The 15,561-nt window shown below is 36.6% G+C and overlaps 1 protein-coding gene across 1 annotated transcript in view; it reads left to right on the top strand.

Moving 5' to 3' along the window:
- The window catches only part of CHID1 (chitinase domain containing 1), a 136,769-nt gene that overhangs the window by 111,579 nt on the left and 9,629 nt on the right, over positions 1 to 15,561 (top strand). The gene's annotated exons all lie outside the window — the stretch shown is intronic.

Raw genomic sequence — 15,561 nt, 5'->3', positions numbered from 1 at the left:
TAGTGGGCATGGTGGTGTTGGGTTGATGGTTGGACTTGATGATCTTAGAGGTCTTTTCCAACCTTAATGATTCTATGATTCTGTGATTCTATGATCGATTTGATACTGGCAAAATGGTAGGTAAGTGTGGCTTTCTAAAGCACTTGTGAGTCTTGGTTTGACTGACAAGTTGATTTGACTTGCTAAAGAAGTAATAAGGTCAAGTAGTAAGGTTTGGTGGTGAAGGTGAATATCTGACATCAGTCAAGAATTTTTTTCTTCTGTTGTGTTTAAGGTTGTAGTTAGTGATAGATAATACAGTTATAAAATTCTAGTGATTTCCATCAATTTTAATTATTAGAGCTGAACCTTTTCAACAGATGATTTAGCCTCTGGGTAAAACCAAACACAAATACCCTGTGTTAGCTTTCAATTTAATTTTGAGTATCCAGTAACTCAAATGAAAAGGTAAGAAAACTTGGATATGTAATTGTATTTTATTATAAGCAACTTAGATCTATTTGCTGGAATGAAACAGTATCTCTGGTTCTGTGAAGCTTGTGTATTGTCTTTCTGCACTCAAAATTATAGAATCGGTTCTTTACGAAATTATGTTTCTGCATCTCTAAAAATTGAGCACCTTTCTGAATTCCTTTTGAATTACTCATCCTTTCATTGTGTTAAAAATAAAATTTGAATCTGAGTGACCAAATTCAAATGGCGAATTACAGTATAATTTGATTTAGCTATAAGCTAGAGCAAAGTGCTCCTGAAGTTATACAATTTTGTCATATAATATACTTCCCTAAAATGGCTCTTGTGTTAACTTGGTAACTTCTTAGCTTCCACTTTCCCTCTGTGACCAGGCGTCCTTTTGGGGAACACAATGAAGATTATCTGGAATCATGTAAAGAAATTTCAAGAGTTTTTATAATTTTCTGATATCTGTCAAATTATTTTTTTCTAGACATCTGCTAATGCTCTTGCCAGTTTTCTGAAGAAATATTTATACATCGTGGTATATTTAGTTGCTGCCCTTGCAGGGAGAAGTCACTGTTTTATTATACAAAATCCCCACATTTACTGACTGGATTGGTATTGCTTTTGTCTAGTTTAATTTATAACATTATCCCAGACTTCTGTCTTTCAGAGGACGAACTTGTTTCCAAATAAATTCTTTATTTTAATCACTAGCCTTCCCACCTCTATCTTAATTGCTTAATGTTTATGCATCATCCTGAATTGTGAAATGCTGTGACAATTTGATGGTTTTATGAATTCTTTCAGTGCTCTTCTATTCAATATATTCTTATTTTATTGTAGGTACAAATTGCAACAAAGATGATAGCTTTGAAAGTGGGGGTGGAGTTCAAAACTGTTCTGCCATGGGAGGAGAATCTGTAATACCTGCCAGTCAAGTTCATTAAATTATGTTGTTATAGCAACTGGTTAGCCTCTTCCATACTGAAAATATCTTGTGTCAGATAATTAGTACTGCTTAATTGCATTTTATTGCAAAAGAGGCAAGTAACTAAAGAGGTTCTTGCAATTGCTATGGGGCCAGAAAGGGTCAGAAACTACTTGTAATTGGAATATATTTCGTGAATATAAATTAATAGGTCTAATAATCTGTCTTTTCATTCCCCAGGATCCCAAAAAGTATCCAGCATATTTTAATTGCTGTTGCTTGCTCAGAAACATTAATGGATAAAAATTAGCTCTTGGCCCCACTCTTTTTTTTCCTTTGTCTCTTCTTGTCAGCTTAAGAAACCTATAACATGTATGATGTATTTAGACCTTCCCTGATGTGATATCCACATAGACAAATGGCCCAATAAAATCCGTTTTGGCCTTTTCAGTGTGTTTCTCTGTATTTTGGCTGTCAGTCCTGTGTTGCTGCAGGTTCTTTTGGTTTTCCTCCTAGTTTGGTCCTTTGCATGGAAACACTCTCAGCATTTGATCAAAGACGGCAGTCATCATAATCCACAAATGTAGAGCTTTGGGGGGAAAAGCTTACTCACAACATAATATTTGGGATTTCAAGTCAGCAAGTGCCAAAATTAATCAGAAAAACTAGTTCAACCAATCCCAGTTATGGAATCAGAGCTTATTGCAAAGCCGAGAACCTGCATTTTTTTCATGGTCTGAGGAGGTAATTTTTATTTCTCTTCAGGACTTCTGGATTTGATTCACCAACCATTTTTTGATGCTGAGTACAGAATCCGTCATCCGGCAGTAATAGTTCTTTGCTTAAAGAGGAAACTGTGCCATCCTGAGGGGAGGATTGAAATAAAAGAGCTTCTGAAGTGGTGCAATAGCTATATTGTAGACTACAATGTGTGTAAAGCAGTACTGAGTTTTATTGCAATAGCTGCAATGGAAAATGAAAGAGGAACAGATTACAGCCCTCCACCTTATGTAAAAGTAAGCACAATTAAAGTAATACCCAGCAAAAGCCTTACCAATCGCAAACATAGGTCAGTAAGTCTTCTAGTGACTGCAGTTGGAACTTTTCATCTAATCCAAGCACTATTTTCCATGTCATTCATGTTCTTGCATTGTAGGGCTTTGCAGTTTTACAGTTGACAGTCCCATCTGTTTCTCTTCATCTTCTAGCTTTGCTGTCATCCTCTTTTTATGTTTTCTTTACTTAACAAGGTCATTCATACCTCATCTCTATGCATATGACTGTAGCAGGAGCTTGTGATAATTAGGTATGTGGGGCACAGGGAGTTACTCCCAGGTGGCACTGCCATATGGTTTTGAAATGGCTCTTTGCAATGAAAAGTAAAGCTTTACTTCTCCCCTCAGGTCTGCCTTAAGGTAGAAAAGTTGACTTATTTGTGGCAATGAACCTGTTCAGTATTTTGCCATACTTAATTCAATGGAATCCATTTTTTTAATTAAAACAATCAAATGCTTTTCTTGAGCTTATGAAAAAAGCAATGTTCACTGATGAAATCAGAAGAAAAAAGGAAAATTACAACCTTTTTTCCCCAACAGTTGTTTCTAAATTGTGCTTTTTTTAAAAAAAAGGACATTGTTTCTTCATTCTACATTGTATCAGTCTCTTCCACTATGCTTTTAGTAATTGATGCCTTGCAGGATTTTTTGCTCTTTAATTTTGCTTTGGGCTTTCTGGATTCACCTTCTGTTACATGCATATCACAGTGTTTGTAATATTTAACTTGTTTAGATTTACAATTAGTAAGTGTTTAAAGGACATTCTTCTTCTATTAATTACACAGCTGTACTGGTGATTATTTCGTGTGTTGGATGACTTGTGTAGGGAATACAAAGTAATAGTATTTTGAAAGTGTTATTGCAATTTAATATATTTGCATATGGAACCACTTCAGATACATAAATTCCCTACTGTTTTACCTTTAGCAGTGTACTAGGATAAATTGTAACACTTACTGTCTGAATTTGCTCAAATAATTGCAAAAAGCAAACTTCTATCATTCAAACACAGCAAAAGGATTTATTTTCTAGCTTCCCCAGATGTTAGCAAAATTATAGAACGTACACAGTTAATTTAAAGGGGAAAAAATGTGGTGGCCATAATTTTGTCCCTTGATTTGCACTCCAAGTGTTGCCATTTGATTTAAGCAACAGTTCTTTTGGAAGTAATTTCAAATAAATATATGCATATTGGTTTTTGCTTTAAAATTTAGTCTTAACCTTAACAAATCTTAGCAGCCGGCACAGATATGTTTGTTCAGCAAGAAACTAAACAGATAAAAATACACAAATATTTGTTGGAGTTACAGCAAAGATACGGAAGATGTTCTGCTGTTTTTTCATGATGAAAAGTGCCAGGCTTTTCTTTAAAACTGAGCACTGCCACATGAATATGTATTAGTTTAACTAAATATCGAGAGATTTAAAATCCGTGTTCTCAAGTATTTACTTAACTGCCCTGATGAAGATAGTTTCTTAAAAGGGCATAAATCTCCACTCTCACTGGATAAAATATAGATTATTACTTCGTAGCCCATCTTCAATTCAGGTCATGCCAAAAATGGAGGAATTATATGCCATCCAGATTATTCTAAGGCATGTTAAAAATGTACTAACCCTCTGAGATTTGCATTATTTATGAGAGTTTAATAGTCATTTGCATGAATTTGTCATCATTTTATCTTTTCAAAAAACAAAAGCTGAAAGTCTTATATTAGTATATCTGGAATAAAGCTATATAACTGTGACTAAAACATGGTCAATTGAGAGGAGAAAAATCCCGCTGCCAAGTATGAAAAATGAACTTGAAAGTCAGCAGAAATGTTCTTCGCTCTTCACTTAACTTGGTCCCAAAAAGTGGAAAAGAGTATATAGGTCATAGCTTCATAGGACACTGGAGTTTTGTAGAGTTTACTGATCTGCCATAGATTTTACTTTAGTGTAGTTGCCTTCTTTAGTTACAGTCCTCCCAGTCAGGGATTGAATTTATGATTTCTTTCATATGAAGGTAAAACTATCTGCTGTATTGCACTTGATCATTTAAATTTATTACTCCACATCTATAACTACTTCATGCCAAAAAACCATCCCTGAACTGTGTTTCTTTTATCTTATATAAAGTGTTTGGTGTTCAGGTCTTCCGAGGTTGAACTTGAGAAATGACAGGTGATAATTAAAAGACATGGAATAGCTTTGAAAAATTTTTCTGCTTTGTGAGAGCTAGGTTGAAATACCAAAATTTAATTGACATGCCAGCTAATTAAAGTAAAAATTGGAACAAAAGAACCCTGAAAATTTTCAAAACCTGTGTGTGATAACCTGGAAGTCCTATTTTAGTCAGATTTATCAGCAATGAGAATTTGGCAGATTAACCTCAGATGTAAGAGCAAAACTTGCTGGGTTTTGGTCTTCGCTACCTCTAAAAGTCAGGGTATACTACAATATGCTTCCATTTAGGAACATAACCTGAAATAGTTTTCGAATGCATTAGTTTTAAGAGACCATGGGTAACATTTATCAGCAAACTAGAGCAGCACAGTAAGATACATAAAGCTTGAGCAACTATGTAATTTCATAGCTTCTTTTAGATAGTTTATCACAATTGCTCTTAAGGAATTGAAATTTTTTTTGTAAGGAATTACTTAAATACCATTATTTTAATAAGTATTCTTGCATTTTGAAAGCATTTACTACATACTTTTCAAGTGAACAGAAATAGGTACAAGTAAATGGTGGGTATTTTGTCCTTGTTTGTCATAGCAGCATTGAAAATTACAGTCCTAGGGCTCTGATAGCTGGGAGTATGACAGTGTCCCGGATGGAGGAAATAATACCATGAATTTGTTTGTTGGGCTGACATTAAGACAATTCTCAAAGGTATTTGATCTGTTGCATTCAGCAGGATGCTTGACATCTCAAGGATCTGCAGCAGAGCTGCACAAGGCAGTGGTCAATGCTGCCACCTTGCTTCTTGGACTGTTCTTCCTATAGTTTAAGAATGAAGCATGTCTTATGCCGAAGTGCAGGGCCACAGTACCAGAGGCTTGCCTTCAAGAGATTTGAAGGATACAGATATTCCCATTGCTTTGAAGGGAGAGGGCTGTTCAACAACTGGATCACTTCTATGGTTTAGTGTTTTGTATCAATTTTGCTTTCACAGATCATGTTTTACTGAAAACCCACAAGCCAGGGAGGAGCAGGCAGAGATACTGGTAGTGGAAATTGTAGGCCTGACATGATTGTCAGCTAAGAAATCTGAACACTATTCTGAGGCTACTTGGAAGTGGAGATCTATTTCTGTGTCTCATTCTCAGCATCTTGTGAAGCAGATGGGATCCAAATAGCGGTCAGCTTTCTCAGGCTACAATCTCCTACTGTGGTTAGTTTTGTTCATCACCTGAAGTTCTGGTTCCTTGCAGACAACACTGCTTCTGTCTGGTCTAAACTATTTCTCCCATTTCTGAAGAGAGAACAGAGCCAGCATTTCTCTTCTAAGGCTGTTGCTGACCTGAGTCAGTTTTACATATCCAGAGTCCTGGAGCCTGCAAGTTTTGTGCTCTGCCTGACTAGAGAAAGTCATCTGGGAGCTACGCTGCTACCAGATCTTCCCCTTCAGTCAGAGCATCCTTCTCCCATCGTTGGTGCCTTCTGCTGCTTGCACCCAACGTATGTTCCCTTTTATTCTCCTTTGCTACCAAGTGTAACCTTTCCGTAACTGTGCCATGCATGGGGCTTGGCCCCTCCCCATCTGTCTCAGCCACGGCCTCTTAGCAACCCTGTGGAAACAGTGGGCTTGAGCACCTACCTGGCACAGGCCTCCCAGCAACCACAAAGGTTGTCCTCCAGTACCCCAGACCCAGGTCAGACAGGGCTGAGGTGGGGGCTTGGAAGAAGAACTGTGCTGCTCCTTTCCTGACACAGGGTGAGGAAAAGATGTTCCTGCTGGCTTTTGTGGTTGTTAAATCTGGTAGGTGACATTGCTATTGACCTTGTGTTTGTATTGGGATGGTTTTAATTCAGGAATGACTGAAGAGGGCTGCAAGAAGCAACTGGAAGAGTTAGTAGTGATGTTCACTGCCATTAAGATCATCTCACCTTTTAGGCAAGGATGGAAAAGAAATGTGATTTTTTTATATCTACCTTTTTTAATGAAGTAGGCATGGAAGAATTAAAAATATCGAAGTAGGTGACTGTGCACTCAGCCTTCATTTACATAGCTGGAGTGGATCAAATTTCATCTCCTATACACTGAATTAAGATCATCTGAATCTGACCAGGCTCCAAATCCAGTATAACACAGTTATTGTAGCTAATATGTGTAGCACTGTATGAATATAGCTGATTTGTATATTTTGAGCAAGAGGAAAGTCTGGAAAGCTTTTATGATGTGTGTAAAAAAACCCCAACAAACCCAACCTGACATGCAACAGAACTAGCATAGTTTTAGTTTTTGTTATTTACAGCTGAAGCTGAACAGCAGATATATTAGTATATCTGAACTTTGTTCAGCCTCACATCCAAAGATATACAGCATCAGTTTTTCATATGCATTGCCTATTATGTCAGTTCTTGGAAGAATGGAGCACAGTATTGTACTTAGAGTAACGTATTTGAAAACACTTCAACATCAATTGAGTGTTACTTAAGCATTTCAGAAAATGTACCCTTAAACTAGCAGTTTTATCTTCAAAGATTTTTTTTTTTTAGGATGAACCTGCTGATTCTTGAAACAAGCCTGTAGGGATAAACAAGCATTAGTTTTCATCATGTTGAGAAGTAGTTCTAAGCAGAGAGACTATGTCTTGTCTCAGATTCTGTAGTAAGCCAGATTATTGGGTGAGCTGGAGCAGAATTTAAGCTTTAATGTTGTACCGTCTAGGAAGGACTAATACTTCTACCATTAGATGATGATACGTCACCTTATAAGAATTTATTAGGACCTGCGTTTCCTCTATGAAGGATGGACATTAAGCTGCAGTAATGTCAGTGTGGTGGTTTGACCCTGACTGAGGAAAGAATCACCTATTGGCTTCTCAACAATGCATATTTTCAATTCTCATTTAGACATAGTCATTCTCTTAGAAGCCTGGCAGCACTTTTAAGTATTTCAGAATTCTGTAAGGATAACATTTCTGTGATTAAGCTTCTTCTCTTCCACATAGTAGATGCTTGTTATGTAACTTATACATTATGTATATTTAATTTTGACAGCATGATTATTTATTTATTATCCAATATAATTTATTTAACCTTTCATCTACTACTCCTAGCCTCTAGAGGAAATTCATATGCTAAAATCTTTGGTGTTGAGATGATTCTTATCCTGGATTATGGTGGAAACTACCTTAGTATGGTAGGAGTAAGCTATGCTTTCACTGCTCAAAGCAAATTCTGGCATTGCACTATAGTATCTTCTGGTATAATCATTCTGAAACAGCATTGGTAGTCTGAGGCTTGTCCTGAAAAGAGGGTTATTTTCCCAGTCCAGTTATCGATGACTACATGGAGGTGACTAGAAAGATTTCAGTTTGATACAGACCTCCACATTCTGTCCTTTTTTTTCTATATGCCACAGAAGATCCAGATTACAAATCCTATCCAGAGAGAGAAGAGTAAAGAAACCCCAGGTATATATCTATACAGAGACCTAATGAGGCAAGTGATTTAAAAAAAAAAAAAAAAAGTAAGAAAGCTGTGATTTTCTCTTTTTTCAGAATGGGGAAGTTCTGCTTAAATTTTACATCCTGCAAGTTAGGTACTTTATTGACAAAGTCTTTCTTGCTGAGTATTCTCCTTCATACTTCTTTTACCCTAATACATTTGTGACTAGAATTAAATGAGGCAAATGATTTAAAAAAAAAAAAAAAAAGTAAGAAAGCTGTGATTTTCTCTTTTTTCAGAATGGGGAAGTTCTGCTTAAATTTTACATCCTGCAAGTTAGGTACTTTATTGACAAAGTCTTTCTTGCTGAGTATTCTCCTTCATACTTCTTTTACCCTAATACATTTGTGACTAGAATTAGTAAAAATGAGATATTCTTCTCCTACTTTTTCCTAGTATCATAACAAATATTTGAAACATTACATTGATTTTAAAATAAAGTATAAAATTAATACAGTATTTTAATAACAGTGCAGATTATATGATTTGACATACAGTGGTATAATAAGTACTGCTGTTGACATGTCTACATATTTTGTTGGAATTGTCTTTTCATTAGCAATGTAACTATGTTTTCAACTCTATTTAGGACAATTTCCATGCATGCAGATGTTAAATATCTCACAAAATAGCACTTGGCTTTTGATTGGCCCTCCTAGGAATAATTACATTGTGCTGGTACAATTGAACATTTGAACTGCCACTTTCCTACGCAGTATAAACAAGCTATATTGTAGGATTTTGACAATATAGAACAATTGAATCAACTTGGTTATCAACAGAGACAGGTTGCAGTACTCTAAGCGTGTTTGTATAAATAATGGTGGTTTTATCAAGCCATGTGGACCAGTGAACCTCCGTGGTGCAATGTTTTTTAATAATTGAGGAAAAGGGTTTTCTTATTCTTTTTAGGGGTGATGGTCATTAGTGTGTCCTGTAGGTTTTATATGAGATTTAATATATCTGTGGTTTGTGTTGGAGATGGTGGATGGTATGAATTTGGAGGAAAATCAGTTTGTTTTCATAGTGTGCTGCATTTTAGAGCTGCAAAATGTAGTCTGACAATCTGCTTTAAACAAGGCTTTTCAAGTTGTTCCTGATGTGTGTGTATATATATAGCAGAGACAGCTGTGATGGCTAATGAAAACCTTTTTAATTATGAAATAGGAAGTGTGAGAGAGGGGAGGATCTACTTCATATCAACTTAAATTATTAAATTATTTATATTAGACTGTTTTATACATCTGCTATTTTTTCTCTTTTCTACTTAATTTCAACTTAGAAGTGGGAGGAGGGGGAAGATTCTTGTTTAGAAATGAGCACATAGGGAGGGTTCTGTCTGGTATAGTTCATAACTGAAGAAGTCAGAAAAAATGTTAACCTTGAGGTGACCTGTTTCCTAATTTGAGAGAGAATATTGCTACTCTTTGTTTGCCTAGTAGCATGCCTACTTGGTATTAATTCTGTGATGAATACCATGACATCTTTGTTGAATAGTCACGTTTTTTAAAGTGTATGCAAAGGCAGTCAAGACCAAATGAAGATATGTTTTTATCGCAGACTTCAAATTCACCAATATACCGAGTTCATTTAAAAAAAAATTAAAAAAAAAAATCCTTTGCCTGTGGAACCTCTAGCTCATCGTCAAACTAAACTTTTTTTATTATGAATAAATAGACTAGTTACTTGAGCTGGTCCATAATGGTATGCTTTATTTCATTCAGTTCTCTTGTGCTTTTTTGTTTCTGTGAGCTTGCTTGAATCCTGCTTTTTCTTCTAGCACAGTAAACTGTTCTACCATTAACTTGTCTTCTGTCTGACAGGAGGGTGCCCTTTGGCCAGAACAGAAAGAGAAGTCCAAACCATACAGCAGGCTTTTAAAGGCAATAAACTCATTCTTTCAAGACAGCAAAAACTGCCAAAACCAAACCCCACTATAAATAGTGACCTGTCATGTGTTAGATGGGATAAATCAGAAAGAAAAGTCTATGTCTAACTGAACAAATACAAGCAAAAAGATTGTCTGATACTTTAGCTAGAAAGTTGAGATTTGGCAATGGTCAAAACCAACAAAGATTTCTGATAGAAAATATGCAAAGTTGATACATACGAACAAAAAGCAACTTAGTAAGCAGTTGTTATCATAAATAGTTTGCACTGGGAAAAAAGTTCATATTTTGTAGCCGCAGGTGTCTTGAAAAGTAGAAGAACAGAACAAAAAAAAAACAAACCTGTATCATTACAAAATAAAATGGAGCTGCTGAACAGCAGTGTCTTATTGAAAGTATACAAACAGATATGCAAACCTTCTGCCTCAATATAGTTATGTCTCCATTGTCTAAGAAATATTTATTGGCTTAGAAATAAAGATCTTGTTTTCTTTAAGGAGAATTTCATATGTTCCTCTCATATCTGTCAGTTTGAGTATAAACCTTAAATATATAAATGTTCACACCTTTTTCTGCCTTGTGTGTGATTACTTCTGTTCTTTGATCAATATCTAACTGTAACTTTGTTTTCTTTTTTGTAAAGAACCACCATTTTGGTCATATTGAGAAAAGTTGTCATGCACTAGAGTACTTTCAGCTGTACTCGCAGTTCCCTAGGGTAATTTGCCAGCGTACCATTGCGTACATTCTCAGATGGGGCTTTTTCTTTATAAAACCTCTGTGAAGTTAAATGAGAATAAGGGGCACTATTAACATGTAAACCTGTATACATAGACATGCTGTAATGTTTGTGCTTTCTTCTGTAGCCGTAGGAAGGCACTGAAATGTTTTAATGCTCGTTGTTTCCCTGAGACAAGAGCAAGACGAAGACGCTTCTGAAAAGCTTGACGTTGTCTTCTGTGTCTCCAGAGTTCTATAAAACAGGAATACTTGGCTGCCTCTGTGCAGTTTTGTCCACCAAAGTATTATTGTTTCTAAATTACTTTAAGAATGCTAAACAAGGTGCACTTTTGAAGAGACCAGAGTAACGGTAGAAATGTTGCTGAGGTTCTGCTTATTTTCATTGGGCTGGTGTATCGTGGCTTGGCTTGTGCATCATGGCAGAAGGTAGAAGGTCAATAGGTTTGTGTGAGGTTGGTGGGGAAGCACTGAAAAGTGTCGTCTGTCAAGTCAGTGATGAAGTGTTGTGGACAAATCAGTGAGAATGACTTTATAAAACTTACTGAAAACAACACACCCACAGAGAAACTACTCTTTTGGAAACCTGTTACTATTAAAATAGTAAAAATATTATTATTGCCTTTTAAAACTGACAGAGCAAAAGGCAACAACAGAGAGATTAATAGAGAAAGATGATGCTTGCTTATAGATTTTTCATTTCTAGGCTGTTACTTGGATGCTTTAACAGCTTTACCCAAGACACCCCACAGTAATGAAAGTGAACAGATTGGTGTCTCTCTACAAACTGTATTTGTTTTGAAGTTGCTTTACATGAAATAATCTAAAGGTCTTAACAGAACTATTTTTGAATAACATACCCTGCAGACAGAATAAACAAGGTTTCTAGAGTGTGCTCTCCACTCAAATGCATAAATCCTCAGAGTAAAAACTGTTTTAATGTTAGTGTGTTCTTTTGATTCTCTGGAAGATACGTACTAGCTGTCTTTTTCTTGGATAACCTATTTGCTTTTAAAAGAACTTGTGGGATTTGTGTTACTAAAATCTGGATTCTTTAATGTGCAAAAAAGGAATATAGTGGTATACAACTTCACCACCTTTTGAAGTGGGAAGTTTATACTTATATATTGTAAATATGGTGTTATTGAGTATTGAATGGTGAGAGGAGATGAGTAAAAAGGTGCTTAAGTGATCCTGGTGGCACCAGTGTGGTGAAAGCTTACTTCATTGTTCAGTCTATTACCGACCTTTATTAATGCACACTATATAATACTATATATACACACATGCATATGTAATATTATGCTATTAGTGACTGCAGCTAGGCTTTTCATAAATTTATGCATGCTCACAAAACTATTTTAAAGGCTAATATCTAAAGATTGTTAAATTGCAAGGCACCTCTACCTTTTGCAAGCTGCAATTTTAGGGATCGAGTGAATGAGAACTCAAAATCTCTATATAATCTTTTTTCTTTTTCAAATTTTCTTCCTTTTGTGTTTTCATTTATTACCATTGAAGGCATCCTTTATCAAAACTGTTAGTTTCATGGTTGAATTATTTTGTAGCTTGTAGTATATTCAGCAATTTTGCAGCTGTTCTTTAGAAATGATCTTCTAAAAAGCAGAGAAGGCAAAAAAAATTCTCAGTTTTAAAACCTTTTCAATTTAAAGTTTAAAAATGTCTCCAGATTATAGTTTCTTGACATTTTCTCCCACCAAAAAGGAAATAGTTTAAGAAAAGCCTAAGCAGCTAAAATGTGAAAGTATCATGGTAGTTGAAAATAAACATTAAATAAAAGGCACCCTCTGAAAAATCTTGTTTCGAAGATGGGTATTTGCCCTTTCACACAGTATCCTGATGTACACAGGGCAGTGGGGAGACTGACCAGTACTGTTTGGAAGATAATGTACCAAGATAGGGAATGTCCTTAGGAGTACTACTGTGAAAACTGTTTTGGAGGTATTTCTGTGTATTTGTTTTGCATCAGAAATCTAAACTCTTAATCTTTCCTTTTATTTTATTTCTCTTACTTTTATTAAGCGATACAGCTCCCTGAAAAGGGGGAAGATGGACCCTATCTAGTTGAGTCTAAAACATCTGTTGTCGTGCATAGGCACTGTTGATGGTCAGTTATGGAGATGCAGTACCTGGTAGGTTCAGGGTTTAATAACTAAGTTAAGTCTATTGTTACTGGAGCAGACTGAAAAGAAAACGTGTGATATAGATTTTCAAGCTGAATAGTAATTTTTATCCTTTGACTGAATCACTCAAGTTTGCTATAGTGGAAGATAAGCTCAGTTTGCTGCAGCAGGAGCAAATGATCCTTCCTTCTGATTAGAGACCTGTTGCTTCTAGTCAGAGTTTTGTTCATGTGAGAACTGAGCAGAAAATGTGAAGTGTTAGAAAAGAGCATCAAAATGGGATGTATGCTCAGCAGTGGTTTCCTTTTCACTAAAGCTTTTTTGTTGAAGAGCAACTCAGGACTAGCCACTGAGGATTAAAAGGCACCTGAGGATTAAAAAAGTTAACCTTCGTAAATAAATCCTAGTCTAAAAATTACATGAAGCTATATATTTTCCTAGAAAGTATATTCTTATTGCAAAAGATATACTAGAGACTTGTTTCTTTATATTCTTGGTGAAAAAGCATTTTCCATGAAGATAAATACCTTCTTCGGGGGACTATAGATCGTGGTTTTTACCTTAATGTATTCCAGTGCCATACCATTTTTCATGTTTTGGAAGAAAAGTGTCTTAGAAAAGGAACACCAGCCATAAATCCTGAGAACCTTTCTTCTGGATCCTTTATTTATTAGTTGAATGTGCAGCAAAGTGCAGTAGTGTGTAGGTGTAGCCATACTAATGTTGTTCATAGGTACACATCTTTGGCAGGACTGACTTTGCAGATACTCTGTACTATGTATGTTTTGGCTTCTCATTTACTCTGTGGAAGGGAATGCTTGTTTTAGTCCAACCCTGCCCAGTGGGTTTGTAACCAGGAGTATCAGAGTCTTAAGAGTAACAGTCGGTATCTGTAGACCAAGAAGTGTCCTTTTTGACAGAGGTATGGCAGTAAATTGCAGTAAAACACTGCAGATTTGAAGTCTTGTATGAAAGGTGGCAGGCAAACTTAAAATCATCTCCAAACACTTTTGCGTTATATGGCCATGTTTTTACTAGGCCATAACTTTTAAACTTTCAAAGCCCAGTTGTGACAACTGAATTGATACTTTAGCTACTTAGCTATTATCAAGAAGGAATGTTCTGGGGAACAAAAATGTTGCTTTGGGTAAGTTAAACCAAGGCCTATTTAAATGAGCCAGAATGGCAGTTCTCTGTTTAAGAACAAGTATTTGCAAGGTGGACATGCAGGTGACATCTGCCTTTTGTTACTATTTCTGATAATCCATGCAAATTTATCATTTATACATGCTGCATTGGCTCTTCATTAGAGACTAGCATCAACACTCCAGATACTTCATCTGTGCTGACCTCGTTTCAGGCTAGGACCAGAGAAACAGCATGACTTTCTCTGCAAATGGTCACAGACTTCCCAGGAAATACGTAGTGAAGGCAGTGAAGCTGAGTTTTCAGTGTTTATCATACTCTTAACTGCTGAGGCAGCTTGGTAAAAGAAGAAAGCTAGTAAGTTAGGAGCTGATGGATGAGGAAGCAAATAAATTAGTCTGGATAGGAGTATAAAAGCAGATGCGAACTGGGACAGTGGCAGTAGAAAGAGGGATAAATTAGAGAGGAGAGAAAAATAGCAATAAATATGAGTCAAAAGGAGAAGAGTGAGGTGAGAGGTGGAAAGAAGAAGGAAGGCTGGCTGTAATGAGCTCCCTGCCCATCCCTTTTCCTCTTTGAGAACCTGGAAATGAATCTAGATCTCTTGTACCCCAGGCATACCGATATCCCATGCTTGTCTGGTTCAGTGTGATGGAAAATTTCTCTTTTGAATTTTTTTTTTTAATTTTTCTTTTAACTAATGGCATATCAAATATTTGTTGAGTCAACTACTGCCTCAGCTAGGAGATAATATGTTAAGACTGCCTGGGTAAGTATTAATTTGAGTCAAGCAAGTGTGTTGTGATACAGGTGCTGCAGTTTTACACAGGAACCCTTCTGCTTATGATGCACGTAGTAGGATAGCACAGAGATAATACGAAATATGGCCTATCTGGGAGATGTTGCCTGTAAAGCTCCTGTATGTTTTACTGCAAGAAAATTAATACTGACTGGAGCAGATGACTACAGGAAGGGAATGGATTGTTCCCAGGTTGGGGCAATAGAAAGCCTATGTGAAACAGCTCTGGTTTGTTGCTGCACCTCTTCCAGACTCTTCACAGCAACCTTGTTGTCTGGTTGAAAAACATAAAACTTGACTTTCAGAAGCGTTGACTATGCATTTCTAATTTTAAAGCTTGGTCATATGTATGTTGAACACTCTTTAATTGTGTTGGGATTTTTAGCAAGCAAAATTAGGATTTCCCATCTAAAGTCATACGTTCGGGAATAAAACCTCAGTCTTTAACAGGCAGACCAGTTATCCTCAGGGTACTCGGCCCCCCGAGCTGGAAGACAGGGACGGCGAGCAGGATGAACCCCCCATAATTGAAGAGGAAGCAGTCAACGACCTGCTACGCCACCTGGACGCTCACAAGTCTATGGGGCCGGATGGGATCCACCCGAGAGTGCTGAGGGAGCTGGTGGAGGAGCTCGCCAAGCCGCTCTCCATCATTTATCAGCAGTCCTGGTTAACGGGGGAGGTCCCGGACGACTGGAGGCTTGCCAATGTGACGCCCATCTACAAGAAGGGCCGGAAGGAG

Source organism: Aptenodytes forsteri, unplaced genomic scaffold (genome assembly GCF_000699145.1).
Source record: "Aptenodytes forsteri isolate BGI_AS27 unplaced genomic scaffold, ASM69914v1 Scaffold17, whole genome shotgun sequence".
Classification (NCBI taxonomy): Eukaryota; Metazoa; Chordata; class Aves; order Sphenisciformes; family Spheniscidae; genus Aptenodytes; species Aptenodytes forsteri.
Note: the sequence above shows the minus strand (reverse complement) of the source record. Positions and strands in the feature narration are given on the sequence as shown.